The sequence below is a fragment of the Phyllobates terribilis genome, unplaced genomic scaffold, assembly GCF_046119375.1.
Source record: "Phyllobates terribilis strain yellow unplaced genomic scaffold, ASM4611937v1 Scaffold_200__1_contigs__length_3551848, whole genome shotgun sequence".
NCBI classification, from domain to species: Eukaryota; Metazoa; Chordata; class Amphibia; order Anura; family Dendrobatidae; genus Phyllobates; species Phyllobates terribilis.
This window is the reverse complement of record NW_027362960.1, coordinates 2,488,750-2,504,413: the sequence shown is the minus strand read 5'-3', so window position 1 is coordinate 2,504,413 and position 15,664 is coordinate 2,488,750. Positions and strand designations below refer to the sequence as shown.

The 15,664-nt window shown below is 44.4% G+C and overlaps 1 pseudogene; it reads right to left on the bottom strand.

Annotated features, from left to right (window-relative positions):
- Positions 1-15,664, bottom strand: part of LOC141213641 (uncharacterized) — a 72,490-nt pseudogene that overhangs the window by 3,125 nt on the left and 53,701 nt on the right.

Below are 15,664 nucleotides of genomic sequence, written 5' to 3'. Positions count from 1 at the left end.
ATGAACCAGTAGAGCGTGGTGTTCAACTGATTTTTCATTCTGCCTCCCAAATATGGAATAAAAAGCCACCAAATGATGATATGTAGGCAAAAATAATACCAATAAAACCTTCTACTTATTTGACAAAAAACAAGTCCCCACTCAGGTCCATCATCTTTCAGTGGAAAACCAGAGGTTTCCACATTATTAGTGGCTCAAAGGCTCTTGAAAAGCAACATGGCTTCCATAAACCAATCCAGCAATATCCACTCTCCCAATGTCAGATCTCCCCCTCACTGAGATTTGCAGTAGTTTATGTGCCTAAGTCACATTTAGCATCCATGTATTTGGCATTACTATAATGAGAAGAACCCACTTAATTTATGGTGTGTGTCTCCTGGAGCACTATCTGGGCACTATGTGTTGGGTAATAAAATGGCATATTTGTAATTTCACTCTCCAACATCCACTGTATACTAATTTCTGGAGAGTGACTGTGAGAGTCAAAATAGTCACTTCTCCTATAGATTAATTCACTGAGGGTTATAATTTCCAAAATGGAGTCACTTTATGGGGATTTCTACTGCTCTGGTTTTCTGCCATTTTGTCATATTAGGGCTTCTGCAAAAGATGTGTCCCATCTCCTCTGGGACGTCTACTTCTCCTGCTTCGACTTGTGTGATGTTTGCTTCTCTCACCAGGAGCCGCCTTATTCATTCTGCGGGCAGCGCTGGTAATGGAAGAGACGTCAAAACCAGAAGCTCTGGGTGCTGCAGGCTCTGTCCAGCCACTAAGATTAGGGTTGCTGGGACCAGTAGTACCATCCAGTTTTGCAGTGTGGGTGTCTGTGCTATCCAGCTGGAGTAATCTGCTCCCTACTTCAGCCATTTGGAGAGCACCGCACCCTACTAAAGCTGGAAGCATATTGCCGGAAGCTGCCAGATCCAGCCTTGTTCTCCTCTGGTTCAGTCCTCTGTGCTCAGCTCCCTTCTTGTGTATTTGTTTCCTGTTGTGATCCCGGCCCGTTTACTGACTACTCTTGTGTCTTCTGATTTTGTATTTTTTCTGCCCTCTTCTGACCCGGCTACCTGACTATTCTTCTTCCCATCTCACTCCACAGAACAGCAGGTAACACCATGGCCCAAGCCTAGGGGTCTCTGTGTAAGTCCAGATCTATGTAGAGGGGTTAAAGGGTGATGAGCAAAGTAATTTGTGAAATATGTAAACGGGGTAGATAAGGCAAGCCTCTTCGTGGTGGCCATCTTTTGAGCTTCCAGGTGACCATGAACAGCGCCCCCAATACATTGTGTCTGGGAACTATTCCAGCAAAATCTGCATTCCTAATAGCTAAATGGCGCTCCTTCCCTTCTTAACCTGCCATGTGCCCAGACAGTAGTGTACAACCGTATATAGGGTATTGTCAAATTCAAAAGAAGTTGGAAAATAATTTGTAAGGTCCATTTGTTTCTTATTATCCTTTGTGAAAAATTTCAAAGTTTTCACCACATAAAGTGACACACGTCAGATTTGAAAAATGGGGTCTGATCATCTGCACATTCTACGCACGCTGTCATTTAGCTTTGTAGTTTACAGACATAGACATGGGCAGGTAACGGTCAGCATCATCTAATCCCAGGGGGAGATGGATCCTCCAGGTTGTAAGTTCTATAGAAAAGGGCTTTCACAATTTCCCAAAGTATTCTGAACATTTTCGGACGGAGGAGAATGTTGTGATCTAGCAGCAAAATGGTGACCACAAGATTGTGATTCGGCCGGACTACACCACCGATAAAGCAGTCACACCCGGTGACTGAGAAGAATCTGTAACTTCTCTGCATTTAGTGGTTACTACTCACCTGGGTAGTCATATGTAGGAATCTCCTCTTTACACCGCTCATCACCCCTCACATATGTCTCTGTAGTATTAATACGGGTCAGATCTTCACCCTTAAACAAATAAATATTATAAAAGTCAAAGACAGATGGAGAAGTCACATCTATGATCAGCTCTAATCCTGCCATCTCCACCGTTCTCATTACACAAGTATAAACCATATAATACTGGTGGATAAAACAAGACTGAGCACAAGACCTTCACAGCCGTCTACACATCATAGGGGAGATCTCATGACACCTTCTCTCCATCTACCTGATGATCCTGAGGGACATTGGGATCTTCTTGTTTACAGTCCTGTGGAAGAAGAGGACGGGGACATCTCTCTGGTGTTGTCCTCTTACTGGATAGATCTGGAGGAAACACATACAGGGACTGAATTCATTCTTTACATACAGATAATTATAGGCCGTGTGTATTTAGTCCTGTCTATTACCTGGTGATGTGAGGGGCTGGGGAACCTCCATCATGAAGTCCCTGTACAGATCTTTGTGTCCTTCTAAATACTCCCACTCCTCCATGGAGAAATAGACAGCGACATCCTGACACCTTATAGGAACCTGACACACACAATGATACAGTCATCCCCCCGATCCCTTCATAGCGTTACTGTATAATGTCCCAGCATTCCCAGCAGTGTCACCTCTCCAGTCAGCAGCTCAATCATCTTGTAGGCGAGTTCTAGGATCTTCTGGTCATTGATGTCCTCATGTATCAGGGGGTGAGGTGGAGGTCCTGTGATTAATCTCTGGTTATGGAGAGACACATTAATAAATCTCACTCCAGACATTTCCAGAGTCCTCACCTCTCCAGTTCTGTCCATCTGTTATTCCCATAGATAAGAATGATGTAATGTGACGTCATCAGAATCTCTCACCTCTCCAGTAAGCCGGAAGAGGATCTCTAGGGTGAGGTGTAATATCCTCTCTGCCATCTTGTCTCTGTCCATTTCCATCTTTGATGGGTAAATCAGAAAAATTTTCTTATATAGAAGATCTCCACTGAGGAGGATCCGATATTGTAGAGACCGGAAGGAGAAAAAGATAAGTTGATGGAACATCATAAAAATCCTGTGTAATAATACATCTATTGGAGATAATGAGAGGAAACATATAAGGAGATTTATTATTTGACAGTATTTCGTTTTCTTCTTTACATCTAGTAATAAAACCTATATATTTTAGGACACAGACAACAAGCAGTTTCTTCCTTGGAGTCTGCAGCTGAATACGTTTCTCATAGACACACTGTCAGGGAAATATTGAGAAAATGTTAACAATTTCTCCCAAACCCCTCTTAAACAGTGTATAATATTTCGTCAAACCCCATTAATGCGGATACAACATCATAGTATAGAGCAAATATATATACAAATTGAAGAGAGGTGACACCTACTAGACTGCTGGATGGTATTCAAAGGTAGGAATTCAAAAGTGTGGAGATATGGTGACACTGGCTGCTTGGGTCTGCAGAAAAGAGCAGAGAGTGGCAGACTCAGAGTTAACAGCTGAGAGGGACTGTGGAGGCAGAGATAGACCAAATAGAGCTGGACGTAGCATACCTGTGACCCCTAGTTCCTGGTTATAAGGTGGTACTGCATGTAGTGGGTTAGAGGAACGCAGTGTCCACCGCTAGTTCCTCGTGCTGTGAGAGTTGTCAGGGGCAGGATGGTATCGGCTGACCAATCACCGCCAATCCCGCAGTGTTGTGTAGTGTGAACTCCGGAAGTGCACGTGTGACATCACCTGAAGTGACGCGCTGCTCCCAGGAAGCTGTGCAATCCGCAGGCTGGTGTAAATGCGTTCCAGTGAGCCGGAAGTTTGAGTGCCAGGGAGAGAGAACGTGCGTTCCACCAGTATAGAGCATAAGACCCAATGGGCATGAGCCAGAGCCTTTGTTGGAGTGGAGAAGGATCCAGGAGGGGGGACAAGAGTGTGCCAGAGAGGAATAATCTGCAATAAAGGAGACAATATAGGAGTAGGATATGGAGATCAATAATGTATATTATTGACCTATTCAAATTGAAGACCACATTTCCAAATGTCAAATACATTTCAACATAGGGTCACATAAGATCCCTGGGTGACAAGTTTCTCTATACCAATTGTTCAATGAGAACCAAACTCCAAACATAAAAAAAACTTATATAAAAAGCCAGTAGGTCATAGTCCCTATTAAGGCCTTTCGGCTCTGAGGACTGTAATTCATGAATCCAGTAGGCTTCTGTACGTTTGAGAAGGCTCACTCAGTCGCTCCCCCGACGTGGTGTCAAAACTTGTTCCAATACCTGGTACTTGAATTGAGAAATACTATGTCCTGCCATGAAAAACTGTTGGGGAATGGGTAACATTAGGTTTTTGCACCAAATTGTGGACTTGTGCTTTGAAATCCTATCCCTTATGGGCTGTGCCGTCTCCCCCACATAGATTCGGCCGAATGGACATTTAATAAGATATACCACATATGAACTGTCACATGTAAAGTACCTTTTGATGTTGCATATTTTGCCAGTTTGTGGGTGATGAACAATGCTACCCCTGAGGACATTGTTGCATTGACGACATTGGAGAGATGGGAATGTGCCCATTTTGGGATTCTGCAAAAACCATTGTTTAGGACCTTGGTGCACTGCGCCCAAATCGGCACGTACTAGGGAGTCTCTAATATTGGTTGCTCTCTTAAAACACGGTAGGAAGGGTTGTTGGAACGCAGGGATCGTGGGATAGCCGGTTTGTAAGATGTTCCTGTGTTTCCTAATGGTTTTATGTAAGATGTAGGCGAAGGAGTGTAACGTGTGAATGAAAGGGATTCTGTCCTTAGTGTTTGGACGATCAGTTCTGGAATTCGACGCCTGGGGATGCAAGAAGCTAGGTGGATAGCCTCGTTCAGTGAATTTGGTCGACATTTCTTGTAACCTCTGATTGTGGATAGTTTCACTGGACACAATCCGTTTGACCCTCTGAAATCGTGATGTAGGTATAGATTTCTTCATCGACCTTGGATGATTGCTAGAAAAGTGTAATAGGCCATTGCGATCGGTGGGCTTAGAATAGAGGTCAGTTGTTAGGTGGCCCTGTGTATCCTTGATCACCACGGTATCAAGGAAACTAACACGGCTTGAATCATATGTCATGGTGAAGCGTCTTGAAACCACAAACGTTTAATGTTGTGGGATTGATTGCGTCAGATAAATGTCTTCTAATACATTTTTTTTGCGACTCTGACGTGCATCCCACATATTTTAGTTTACTCTCTATACATTCTATTAAATGCACTGCTCAAAAAAATAAAGGGAACACTGGAATAACACATCCTAGATCTGAATCAATGAAATATTCTCATTGAATACTTTGTTCTGTACAAAGTTGAATGTGCTGACTACAAAATCACACAAAAATTATCAAAGGAAATCAAATTTATTAACCAATGGAGGCCTGGATTTTGAGTCACCCCCAAAATTAAAGTGGAAAAACACACTACAGGCTGATCCTGTTAGAACCCTCCTGTTACTTTTTTCTATTTTTGCTGGTCACATGACTTTTCGCCTATATAATCCAGCTCCGCCCTCCTGGCCTTGCTGGACTACAGTGTTACATTTACTCTTAAGCGTACGTGAGGTATTGCAGTTGTTAAGCGACAATTCACTTTTTGCTAAGCTGGAGAAATGTGAGTTCGCTGTGCAGAGAATTAGTTTTTTGGGCTACATTATCTCCAGCGAGGGCTTTGAGATGGACCCGGTGAAGATTCAGGCGGTGCAGGAATGGCCTAGGCCTATTGGTTTAAAACCAATACAGAGATTTTTGGGTTTTGCCAATTATTACAGAAAATTCATTAAGAATTTTTCTATAATTGTTAAGCCGCTGACCGATCTCACCAGGAAAGGTGCGAATACTGTCCAGTGGACTACTGAGGCCATTGAAGCTTTTGTGTATCTCAAGGAGAGGTTCAGTTCTGCCCCCATCCTTATGCAGCCTGATGAGACCAAGCCTTTCTTGGTCGAGGATGATGCTTCTTCGGTGGGGGTCGGTGCTGTTTTGTCTCAGGAAAACAAGGATGGAGTACATCCCTTTGCTTTTTTTTTCAAAAAAATTTTCTGAGACCGAACTTAATTAAGATGTCGGTAATCGGGAATTGCTGGCGATTAAACTCGCATTTGAACATTGGCGTCATCTCTTGGAAGGAGCTAAATTTCCCATTCAGGTTTTTACTGATCATAAGAATCTGATCTATCTTGATGCTGCCAAGCGCTTGAATGCCCGTCAAGCTAGGTGGGCACTTTTTTTTTGCGGTTTAATTTTTCTGTTACTTACATCCCGGGTACCAAGAATGTAAAAGCTGATGCTTTATCTCGCAGTTTTTCTCCCATGGTTGGTACCGAGGAGGAGGAGAGCATTTTACAGGAAGGTGTTGTGATAGCATCATTGGACTCCGTTTTGGAAGATGGGATTCTGAAAGCCCAGGAGGATGCCCCATCTAACACTCCCCATGGGAGGTTGTTTGTGCCTAAGAACTTTAGGAGAGATTTGTTTGTGGAGTGTCACGAGTCTCGGTTGGCAGGTCATCCAGGAATTTCGGAGACTAAGAGACTTGTAGGTCGCAGTTTTTGGTGGCCTGGGTGGCAGAAGGAAGTCATTAAGTGGGTGTGTCAATGTACTGTGTGTGCTAGATCTAAGTCTTCACATGCTCCTGCTGCGGGGTTGCTTTGCCCTCTGGAGGTTCCTAGTGCACCTTGGACGCATCTTGCTATGGATTTTATTACTGACCTTCCTGCCTCTGAGGGTTTCACTGTTATGTGGGTGGTCGTGGACCGTTTTAGCAAGATGTGTCACTTGGTTCCCTTCATCAAACTGCCCTGCGCCAAGACACTCGCTAAGGCTTTTGTGAAAGAAATTGTCAGGCTCCATGGCGTTCCTACCGACATTGTTTCCGATAGGGGACCTCAGTTCGTGGCTCGTTTTTGGCATGCCTTTTGTGACAGGTTGGGAGTACATTTGTCATTTTCATCTGGTTATCATCCTGAGTCTAATGGACAGACAGAAAGAAAGAACCAGGATGTTGAACAGTTACATATAGTTACATAGTTAGTAAAGCCGAATAAAGACTTGCGTCCATCAAGTTCGACCTGTTAGTTCTGTAATTGCTAAAGTTGATCCAGAGGAGGGCAAAAACCCCAAATGATTTAGCCAATCTTCACCTGAGGAAAAATTCCCTCCTGACTCTGAAACCAGCAGCCAGAATAAATCCCTGTATCAACCTATTTTATTTTTAAGTATATGCTGAAATCTGCCTGGTATCTAGAAATGCATCCAGTCCCCACTTGAACTGGTTTAGTGAATCCGACATTACCGTCTCCTCACTCAGTGAATTCCATATTCTCACAGCTCTTACCGTAAAGAACCCCTTCCTATGCTGGTGCTGAAACCTTTTCTCTTCCAGTCTTAGTGAATGCCCTCTTGTTACCGTAATATCCCTCATTTTGAAAAAATCCCGGGCAAGATCTCTATACTGTCCCCTAACATATTTGTACACATTTATTATGTCCCCCCTCAACCTTCTCTTTTCCAGGCTGAATAGTCCTAGTTTTGCCAACCTCTCTGGGTATTGCAGTCCCTCCATTCCCTTTATTAATTTTGTTGCCCTCCTTTGTACCTTTTCAAGCTCATTTATATCCTTTCTATATATTGGGGCCCATAACTTTTGCGTTGTTTTGTGGCTGACAATCAAGAGGGGTGGTCTGAGTTTCTGCCACTGGCTGAATTTGCTCTTAACAACCATACATTCTCTTCTGCTGGGTGTTCTCCTTTTTTTTGTTGTACTGGGAGACATCCGTCGTTTGGGTCATTCTCCAAATCGGTATCGGCTGTGCCGGAGGAGGAGAATTTTTCCGGTGATTTGGAGAGAGTTTGGACTGATGTACAGTACAGACCAAAAGTTTGGATACACCTTCTCATTTAAAGATTTTTCTGTATTTTCATGACTATGAAAATTGTACATTCACACTGAAGGCATCAAAAACTATGAATTAACACATGTGGAATTATATACTTAACAAAAAAGTGTGAAACAACTGAAAATATGTCTTATATTCTAGGTTCTTCAAAGTAGCCACCTTTTGCTTTGATGACTGCTTTGCACACTCTTGGCATTCTCTTGATGAGCTTCAAGAGGTAGTCACCAGAAATGGTCATCCAACAATCTTGAAGGAGTTCCCAGAGATGCTTAGCACTTGTTGGCCCTTTTGCCTTCACTCTGCGGTCCAGCTCACCCCAAACCACCACAAGATGCTGTGGTAGCCATGCTGGTTCAGTACGCCTTCAATTTTGAATAAATACCCAACAGTGTCACCAGCAATGCACCCCCACACCATCACACCTCCTCCTCCATGCTTCACGGTGGGAACCAGGCATGTAGAGTCCATCCGTTCACCTTTTCTGTGTCGCACAAAGACACGGTGGTTGGAACCAAAGATCTCAAATTTGGACTCATCAGACCAAAGCACAGATTTCCACTGGTCTAATGTCCATTCCTTGTGTTCTTTAGCCCAAACAAGTCTCTTCTGCTTGTTGCCTGTCCTTAGCAGTGGTTTCCTAGCAGCTATTTTACCATGAAGGTAAGCTGCACAAAGTCTCCTCTTAATAGTTGTTGAAGAGATGTGTCTGCTGCTAGAACTCTGTGTGGCATTGACCTGGTCTCTAATATGAGCTGCTGTTAACCTGCGATTTCTGAGGCCGATGACTCAGATAAACTTAGCCTCAGAAGCAGAGGTGACTCTTGGTCTTCCTTTCCTGGGGCGGTCCTCATGGGAGCCAGTTTCTTTGTAGCGCTTGATGGTTTTTGCAACTGCACTTTGGGACATTTTCAAAGTTTGCCCAATTTTTAATACTGATTGACCTTAATTTATTAAAGTAATGATGGCCACTCATTTTTCTTTACTTAGCTGCTTTTTTCTTGCCATAATACAAATTCTAACAGTCTATTCAGTAGGACTATCAGCTGTGTATCCACCAGACTTCTGCACAACACAACTGATGGTCCCAACCCCATTTATAAGGCAAGAAATCCCACTTATTAAACCTGACAGGGCACACCTGTGAAGTGAAAACCATTTCCGGTGACTACCTCTTGAAGCTCATCAAGAGAATGCCAAGAGTGTGCAAAGCAGTCATCAAAGCAAAAGGTGGCTACTTTGAAGAACCTAGAATATAAGACATATTTTCAGTTGTTTCACACTTTTTTGTTAAGTATATAATTCCACATGTGTTAATTCATAGTTTTGATGCCTTCAGTGTGAATGTACAATTTTCATAGTCATGAAAATACAGAAAAATCTTTAAATGAGAAGGTGTGTCCAAACTTTTGGTCTGTACTGTACGTCGTAACCTTCAAGAGGCTAACAAAAAATCCAAGAGGTACTTTGACAGGAAACGTCAAGAGGTTTTGTTTACTGTTGGTGACATGGTTTGGTTGTCCTCTAGGAATCTGCGGTTGAGGATTCCTTCTAAGAAATTGGGCCCGAAGTTTGTAGGTCCGTTTAAGGTGCTTCAGGTAGTTAACCAATCTGCTGTTAGGTTGGAGGTTCCTACCTCCTGGAAGATTAATCCGGTGTTTCATGTTTCCTTATTGAAAAAAGCTGATGTTTCTGATAGGGACGCCACTGTTTCTGTTCCTCCGGTGGAGGCAGACGGTGAATATGAAATTTCTCGCATTCTTAATTCTAGATGGCATAGAGGGAGATTGCAGTATCTCGTCACTTGGAAAGGTTTCGGTCCCGAGGATAACTCCTGGGTAAGGGCGGATGATGTCTCTGCTCCTAGACTTGTCGGAGCGTTTCACAGGAGGTTTCCTGATAGACCTGGGCCTGGAGGATCCGGAGGATCCTCATAGAAGAGGGGGTACTGTTAGAACCCTCCTGTTACTTTTTTCTATTTTGCTGGTCACATGACTTTTTGCCTATATAATCCAGCTCCACCCTCCTGGCCTTGCTGGACTTCAGTGTTACATTTACTCTTAAGCTAGCCAGGTGCTTTGTACCTTACTCTGTAGTTTGCTTGGTCTTTGACCACTTGTACTTTTGTTTGTCTTTGCTCTGCTACAATTTCTGCTAGGAGGTGTCCAACTATATCCCAGTCCTTAGTTCTTGTAGGGACACCTCCCTTATATCTATAGGTCTGCGTTCAGACTAGCCGAGGACTTAGGCGGGCCTGTTCACAAGGAACAGGTCCCCCGCTGCATCGTAGGGAATCAGCTTAGTCCTATTGTAGGGACAGTTTTCCTTTCTTTTCCTTAGTGTTTGTAGCAGTTCATAACAGATCCAACTTTGATGTAATGTCCTTAAAACAAGTCAAAAATGAGACTCAGTATTGTGTGTGGCCTCCACGTGCCTGTATGACCTCCCTACAACGCCTGGGCATGCTCCTGATGAGGTTCCGCAAACTCCTGGACAGTTTGTGTTGTAACGTGACGTGGATGGAGCAAGACATGACCCAGCTTTCGTCCTTCTCCATCACAGCAACATCCCTTTAAAAACATATAAAAATTTGATACTGAGACTCTTGATCACGTCTGCTAGAGCATGTATTCCCTCTCTATGGAAAAGTAACACTATCCGACAATCTCACTATGGTTCTCCAAAATAAATGAGATTATGTTAACGGAGGAGCTCACCTCCACGATCAATAACTTCCATGATAAATTTTATAAAACATGGTTCTACTGGAGTTTAAATCTTCCGCTGATTACCTTGACCTCATAGGGGAAAGCTAAGTCTATACTTCAGGAGCCTCTCTGACGTTACCCTAACCCTTTTACCCATACATACCTTCCCCCACTTCCCTTTGTCTTTGTGTGTATTTGTGTTTTTGGTTTTAACTACTCATTTTTTCTTTTATAACCCTTATTTGTTAAACCACATGAATATGTAATGACTTAATATTTAAGTCTGAGTCACCACGCTGGTATATCCTAAAAGACATTGAACCAATGTTCTACCAGCGACTCTACTTTGGATTGTGTTAACTTCTTTCATTTTGTTTTCAAATGTTTTGGAAATACTGGTTATTGTTATGGGGTCATGTTTGACCTACTACTTGTTGCACAACTAGTACCTGGTGTTTGTATTTGTATTTCCTGTTCAAAACTTAATAAAGATAAATTTATAAAGGATAATCAAGTCACATTGCGTTTGATATTTGTTTCTTGAAAAAAAACTAGGGAAAGTTTTCCGCAGAGTGTAGAACAGGGGTGGGCAATTAATTTTCCCGAGGGGCCACATGAGAGACCGTGACTGTTGGGGAGGGCCGAACCAATAGGCTGAAATTAATTCTGCTCAATATTAATATTAACATGAGCATGAGCCCCACACAGCCTCCCCATGTCCAGCATGAGCCCCACAAAGCCCCCCATGTCCAGCATGAGCCCCACACAGCCCCCCCATGTCCAGCATGAGCCCCACACAGCCCCCCATGTCCAGCATGAGCCCCACACAGCCCCCAAGTCCAGCATGAGCCCCACACAGCCCCCCCATGTCCAGCATGAGCCCCACACAGCCCCCCCCATGTCCAGTATGAGCCACACACAGTCCTCCCGTGTCCAGCATGAGCACCACACAGCTCTCCTGTGTCCACCATGAGCTCCACACAGCCCCCCATGTCCAGTATGAGAGCTCGAGAGCCTCCTCATGTCCAGCATGACAGCCCTTCCAAGTGTCCAGCATGACAGCCCCCCAGTGTCCAGCATTAAAGCCCCCCAGTGTCCAGCATTAAAGCCCCCCAGTGTCCAGCATTAAAGCCCCCCAGTGTCCAGCATTAAAGCCCCCCATGTCCAGCATGAGAGCCCCCCATGTCCAGCATGAGAGCCCCCCCTGTGTCCAGCCTGACAGCCCTCCCTAGTGTCCAGCATGAGAGCCCCCCCTGTGTCCAGCATGAGAGCCCCCCCTGTGTCCAGCATGAGAGCCCCCCCTGTGTCCAGCATGAGAGCCCCTCCTGTGTCCAGCATGACAACCCTCCCTAGTGTCCAGCATGAGAGCCCCCTGTGTCCAGCATGAGAGCCCCCCCTGTGTCCAGCATGAGACCCCCCTGTGTCCAGCATGACAGCCCTCCCTGTGTCCAGCATGAGAGCCCCCCACTATGTCCAGCATGAGAGCCCCACTATGTACAGCATGAGAGCCCCCGTGTCCAGCATGAGAGCCCCCCCTGTGTCCAGCATTAAAGCATCTCTTGTGTCCAGCATTAAAGCCCCCCTGTGTCCAGCATCAAAGCAAAGCCGTCCCTGTGTCCAGCATTAAAGCCCCCCCTGTGTCCAGCATATACTGACTTCACTCCCCGTTTCCCTACGCTCCTGTCTCTGATGCACTGACTCTCCACAGTGTGCAGGCTGATGCCATTGTGTCAGCTGTTTCTAGCGCTGATTGGTGGAAGAGGGAAGTGGCGGCCCCTCCTCCACCAATGCATTCACCGCGGATTGAGACCACGGATTGAGACAGCGGTGACGGTGTGCAGGCGGGCAGTGACGGCGTGCGGTGCAGTGCGGCCCGTGGGCCACTGTTATCAGCCCTTCGGCTGTCTCGGTCCGCGGGCCGGACTGGAACAGCCAGAGGGCCAGATGTGGCCCGCGGGCCGCACGTTGCCCAGATCTGGTGTAGAAGCCTTTTTGGATACAAAACTCAAACAAAATATGCAAAAGAATTTACAAAGTCTGGAGGATGCTATCTCAGACATCAAAAAAACTAAGTTTCAAAGAGATATCAAAGACAACGAGTCAAATTCAATTTACACATGGAAATGAAACAAACCAAGAGCTACCAAGAGCAAAGGAAATAGAGGAGAGTGGAGGTCAGCTTCACAAATCCCAATGCGTCCATGGGTTCCTCTAATTATAATTCTCTGAGGACTTATCTGATGTATCAGTGGGATCGACTAATGACAGATGGAACAAAAATAAATTCTCAAGTATTCCCCATAATTCAACACAAAACAACAGGCCGGAAGAATCTCAAATGTGCCCGGACATGTGCGTTCCATGCCGGAGTGCATCACAGTCTCCTATCTGCGAATGCGCATGTCCGGAAGCATGTGTTCCACGCATATGATATTGGATTGTATACCACCAACATAGAAAAATCCTAGCTCTGAGATCAGCATTATGGGAGACTAAAAACAAGTATTGAACATCCTCCCATCATGCAATAGGCATGTAGATCTACTTTATCACTACATAAAATATGGGATGGTGGCCCACAGTATATTCCGAAATGATCAAATTTGTCCCCTATTGCATAGAGATACACAAGGATCACCAGACTTGTTAGTTACTAAATAGTATATGTAGGATATAACTGATAAGAAATAATTCTGATATAGAAGCTCAGATATCTCGATGAAGTGCAATAATATGTGAACCCCAATCACTGGGAACTGAGTAGCAATGGGTAGAGTATAAAATCCAAAAATGTAATCCAGAATGGGGCTGTATTCACACAAAACAAGCATAGGAAATTAGCTCATTCAGTCCCTTAGGGGCTCGTGAATCCAGTATGGAAATCCACTCACTTTCCTTTTTGGAGGATACATCTATTGTGATCACCTCCTCTCACATTGGGTTTAACCACCTCAATGATACAAAAGGAGATGTCTCTGGTTTCACCTCGATGTACACTATTCATGTGTCTCGCTAATCGGGTGTCCTGACCATGGCGTATTTCGCCCAAATGCCCCCCCCACACTTCTCCTAGACTCCCTCTTAGTCTTGCCTGCATAATCTGTCCAAACACAAAAAAGAAAACAAGAACCGGCACCTTTGTACGGGGAAGAAAATTGGTCCAGGAATAGTGTACAGCTGTCTAGCCCGCATGTTGCTTTTAAAGTGATACAATAAAGGAGTACGTTTTATGGACCGGTGAGTGCTATCCTTTCTTCTTATTTGCTTACATGTTGCCTACATAATCTAGGGGGCAGGTGCATGTGGCCATATATACAAGTCCTGAGGTTTTACAGTTGGAATAACCCCTCTGAAAAAAGTTTTTATTCGTGGAGGAACTCGAGAAAGATTTACATGGTCTCATCCAATTACATGTACAACATTCTCCACATCTAAAGAAACCACAGATTCTTCTATCTAGCCAAGTCCCCTTGGGTGCAGGTTTTTTGTAGAAACTATGCACTAAACGGTCCCTAATTGACAAACCCTTTCTGAAAGTTATTGTGGGAGTAGATCACACAGCACCCTCAGGTCCGGGTCGGCCACAAGTATATCCCAGGTCACTCTGATTGTCATAAGTTTTTCTTACTTGTGTTATCCCATCTTTTTCTTGGTCTCTTGATTAGGTATGGAGGAGTGTCTGTCTCTCCCATTTATCTGCAAACGATGATGCGGAATCCAAAATGTACCAGGAGTACCCTATAATCCCTTAATCTGGTGTTCAGGTCTATTGCCTGTATATTAAAATCTGTGACATTATGGCAGTACCTTCTCAACCATAAAAATTGACCCTTGGGTATTCCTCTTTTTATGGGGATGGGGTGGTGGCTATTCCACTTCAATAGTTTATTAGTGCTAGTAGGTTTATGGTAGTTGAGTGTTCCTAGGGTCCCATCCCATTCTATCTAGATTAGTACATCCAGGAAAGTCAACTGGTTATAATTAAACTCTGATGTAAATCTAAGGCCCACTCTATTGATGTTGAGTTCCCTGACAAATTCAAAAGATTGTTCACTCGTCTCTGACCAGATGATTAAAATGTAGTCAATATATTTGTACCATACCCCAATATATGGGTGCCACCACTTATGATCATCCCTGAATATTGTGGATTCCTCCCACCAGCATAGGAAAAGGTTAGCATACGAGAGGGCACAGGGGCTCCCCATCGCAGTACCCCTGAGCTGGTGGAAGTACTTCCTGTCAAAAAGAAAGACGTTATGAGTAAGAGTGAATTTTAGAAGATCCTCCATGAAGTCATTATGTCTGCTACACTCTATTGATCTCGATTTCAAGAAATGTCTTACTCCTCTGATACCATCCTCATGCGGAATATTACTGTACAAAGCCTCGATATCTAGTAAGGCCTGCTCCCCTACATGCCTGTATACATGCTCGAGGGTATACATGTAGGGGAGCAGGTAAAAGGAAAACCAATTCCAGAGGGATTATTCCAAGTGCAGGACCTCAGGCGATACTGGGGGAACATTATACTGTGTGGGGGCATCATACATACTGCATAAGGGACATAATGGGGGCCTTACACTGTGTGGGGGCATCATACATCCTGCATAAGGAGCATAATGGGGGCATTATACTGTGTGGGGGCATCATACATCCTGCATAAGGGGCATAATAGGGACATTACACTGTGTGGGGCATCATACATCCTGCATAAGGGGCATAATGGGGGCATTACACTGTGTGGGGGGCATCATACGTACTGCATAAGGGGCATAATGGGGGCATTATACATCCTCCATAAGGGGCATAATGGGAGCATTACACTGTGTGGGGGCATCATACATCCTGCATAAGGGGCATAATGGGGGCATTACACTGTGTGGGGGCATCATACATCCTGCATAAGGGGCATAATGGGGGCATTACACTGTGTGGGGCATCATACATCCTGTATAAGGGACATAATGGGGGCATTACACTGTGTGGGGCATCATACATCCTGCATAAGGGGTATAATGGGGTATTACACTGTGGGGGCATCATACATCCTGCATAAGGGGCATCATACATCCTGCATAAGGGGCATTACATTGTGTGGGGAGCATCATATATACTACATAAGGGGTATAATGA